Here is a 4,292-nt window from a genome sequence, read left to right as displayed (position 1 = left end):
CAAAGTAGTCCCTGAAAGAGATCTGACAAAGATCCAAGAAAGAGGACTACAAAAAATAACTTAAAGGAGACCGATATAACTAAGTCGGACTCCTACTACTGAAAAGTTATCAAAGTAGTCCCTAAAAAAGATCTGACAAAGATCCAAGAAAGTGGACTACAAAAAATAACTTAAAGGAAACCGATATAACTAAGTCAGACTCCTACTACTGAAAAGTTATCAAAGTAGTCCCTGAAAGAGATCTGACAAAGATCCAAGAAAGAGGACTACAAAAAATAACTTAAAGGAGACCGATATAACCAAGTCGGACTCCTACTACTGAAAAGTTATCAAAGTAGTCCCTGAAAGAGATCTGACAAAGATCCAAGAAAGAGGACTACAAAAAATAACTTAAAAGAGACCGATATAACCAAGTCAGACTCCTACTACTGAAAAGTTATCAAAGTAGTCCCTGAAAGAGATCTGACAAAGATCCAAGAAAGAGGACTACAAAAAATAACTTAAAGGACACCGATATAACCAAGTCGGACTCCTACTATCGAAAAAGCTATCAAAGTAATCCCTGAAAGAGACCTAACAAAGGTCCAAAAAAGAGTATTACCAAAATAACTTAGAAGGGGACCAACGCAAAGGAATCAGTCACAAATACAGAAAACCGAGAAACAAGTTGGATCTATATAATCACAGCCTCAAAGGATCCAAGATACAAGCAAATAAAGCAAAGTAATCCAAGGAGGCTGAGCAGCAAGATTTCGAACATCAATAGAAAAACAAAAAAGATGTCAAGTCAAACAACTACTTTTACTCTATAAAGTTATAAGGCCTGAAAGGCCACCAAAACCTACCACGAAGAGATAACAAGTTACTTTTTGTTCCTCATAAAAAGTTGATAGATAAGCAACTAGGAAGCGTCAGCAAATAAATAAAAAAGTTCTAAAAGAGCCCACAAGCCGGGCCAACTACACAAATTTTCAAGAAGAGATCAGCAAGCGTCAGGAGCCTTCTTGGCAGCATCAGGACAAGGAGAAGGAGGGCGAGTCTGGATCGGCACAGCATCCACAGTTCCATCCTCCCGATTCAGGATCTGGCAATCCAAGTCGGGCACAGCAGGAGGAACCGAAGAGATCGGCACTTTGGTAGAGGACACAGGGGGAGGAACAACATCATTAGCATCACCCTCATCATCAGGGAAAATCTTGCCATCCCTGACTATATTATCCAGGCTAAAAAAGGTGAGGTCGGCCTCGGGAGCAATGACCTGAACTTGCTCCCTCAAGTTCTCATAAGCAGCAGTCACGCTGCCAACGAGATGACTTTGGAGCTCAGCATAATCTTCCCAAACACTGTCAAGCTCCCCCTTCAGGCGCATCACCTCCCGATAAGATGAAAGGTAACTCTCCTTGTGCATCAGGACTACGTCCTCAGCCAACCTCAAAGAAGCCGCCAATGACTGAGAACTCGCCTCCTCATTCTTCAAGTCCTTCTCCAGCTTGGCTACCTTCGTCTCAAGCTCCTCCTTTAACCCCTTCATCTGATCAAACTCTTGTTTCGCCTCCTCCATAAACGCCTTAGTAGCGTGGAGAGAGAAATTCTGAGCAGTCTGATATATGGCAGCCGACATATATGCCATCTTCACATGATTTCGGGCCATAAACTCCAAGTGATGGAGGATGGACACATCGTCCATGGAGAGAGCACCGTAGGGACCGATTTGTTGATCCACAAAATCAATGGCATTATAATCGGGAGCATCGAGGTCAAAGGGCTCAGCAATCTTTTGTTTTTTATTGGGAGGAGCAACAGAAGGAGCAATAGAGGTGACGTGAGGATCTACCAAACGAACTCGGGGTGTAGGGATCACCTTCTTCACCCCGGCAGAACTCTGCACTGATGGCTTCTCACGCACTTGGGAGGATCCCTCCCCAGCCGCCTTGGCAGCAACATTTCTGGCAGCAGTCGCCCTCTGCGCCCTCTTAAAAGCTTTCATGGATTCACTATTCTTCATTGCCTCTGCAAATAAAACAGAGAATCAGTTACAAGTCGGACAAGTCGGAAAGACAGCTACAAGCAACATACACGGATAATAAAGAAAAACACAAAGATATCCAGTTCAGTTTGAAGAAGAGAAGGATTGGTTAGAAATTTCTTTGTGTCGAGATGAGGAGGTTGACCCCAGCGTTCTTCCAAGATAGTCACAAAGGCTCACTCAGCATCATCCAACATCTTCCACGAATACCTGGAGACCCTCACGTCTTTTTGCCATTCCAAGGGAAAAGCAGGTTCGTCATTTTCGTCCAGAAAAAAGGGCCGAGCTCCTTCAACAGCTCGGACCTTGAAAAAGTATTTTTTAAAATCACAGAACGACTCGTCAAACATGGAAAAAACCTTCTTTCCCTGGGTAGAACGAAAGGAGACCCAAGCCGACTTCTTTTTTACCACACCGGTCTTAGTCAAGACAAACAGATAGAAAAAGAGAGATTGAAAAGCAGGAATACCAAAACCATTGCACAGCAATTGGAAAATCTTAACAAAACCCCAGGAATTGGGGTGAAGTTGAGAAGGGGCAACATTACAAGACCATAACAGGTCGGTTTCAAATTTGGTAAAAGGAAGGGTGATACCCAGCTGACCAAAGAAAAAATCATAAGCATAGAAGAAAGGGCGACCATCAACAACCCGAGTTGAAAAGCAGACTCTCTCGTCAGAAGAGGGAGGGACAAGTTCATAGTTCTTCTCATCACCAGAATTACTACAGACACTATGAAACTGCCTAAGCTGAGCACGAAATTTAGAATCAACCAGCGAGACACACATGAGAACCATGGAGTCCACCTAATCGGCCATACTCGCGGGAACCTGGGAAAGCATCTCTACAACGTTATTTCGGGAAGACATGAGGTCAACTAAATCCTACAAAAAGAAAAGAAGAATGGATTACTTAAAAACATCTTGGACAGAGGGCAACACATCTCGACGAGCAGATAAACAAAAAGGGAAAACCCCAAGACTCAAGACAAGGGTCTTGGGGCATCCTTTGGAGGCAGTAAACAAAGCAAGGTCTTTAAGTTATTTCTACAACCCACATCCCGGCACTCATCAAAATAAAATCCAGGAAGAAAACAAAGGAAGCAAAAAATGCAAAAGGTCCACCCTCCTACAGTTTACCAGCGGAAAGCACTATTTCCACAGTTTATCAGAAATTCCAAAAAGGGTCAAGCGAAAAAACAGCAAAGGCGCAAATTTTTCGAAATCAAGCAAAAAATCATCAGCAAAGAGCAAGCATTAACATCGAACACGCCAAGTAGAAATCATCAAAGGTGCAAACTTTGTCAGAATCAAAAAGAAATCTCCAAACAAAGTGAGGAACAGATGCAGATTCTCTATCGATATCAGACAGGAAACAACCAGAAGCAACAACAAAACCCTAGAAAGCCTTGACGGAAATGCCAAGAGAATACGTAAAAGAAAGTCAGGAAAAACACATTACAGTGACAAGCAAATACAGGACCACGAAAAAGATTCAAACTTTCAAACATGCAAAATCAAAGCTTCACTGAAAAACTGAAGACGAAGCTATGAAAGAAGCAAGAAAGCTAGTACCAACCTGGAAAAAGTAGCAAGCTTCAGGGAAATTGAGGATGGAAGGCGAAATCTGGAATTACCCTCTCACGAGCAAAAAAGCACGAACAAAAGCAGTATCACAGAGAGAAACGCGAAACTACAAAACTCCAGGCGAAAACAGAAGCTTCAGAAAATCACCAAGCGACGACGCAAGAAAAGTTGAAATGTGGGTGAAAGGCAGAAAATGAATAAGTGCGAAGAAGTTACGAAAAGGGCGAAGGAGAGAAACCGTTTCTTGAACGCAAAATTCAAAAATAGAGAAGTTAGGGGAAACGGGGCAATTAAATGCCAATTAAATGCGGATATTAAAACTGCTTGCATTTCCAAAATAGTGCTAATACAAAAGCGCGCACTTATAGAGGAAAACGTTCTACATTCAAAAGCTGCTACAAAAAGGAATCGACAAGATGCTTGAGTTTGGCTTCGCTACAAGAAGGACCGAAGTCAAGGACTCGACCTCAACAAAGAAGACCGAGCTCAAGCAGGGACACTGTTCATACCCTGGGTCGAGATATCTGACCCGGGGTGATCGACGATAAAGCGACCGACCTCTTTAGGTCAAACGGACCAACTTCTTTACGAAGAACTCGGCCAAATCGACAGGAAAGCCCAAAAAGGGACCAATTCAAAGAATACGACCCTAATCCAAAGGTCGTTCAGGCCTACAGAGA

This window comes from Arachis ipaensis, chromosome B9, assembly GCF_059453495.1.
Source record: "Arachis ipaensis isolate K30076 ecotype BB chromosome B9, ASM5945349v1, whole genome shotgun sequence".
NCBI classification, from domain to species: Eukaryota; Viridiplantae; Streptophyta; class Magnoliopsida; order Fabales; family Fabaceae; genus Arachis; species Arachis ipaensis.
Note: the sequence above shows the minus strand (reverse complement) of the source record.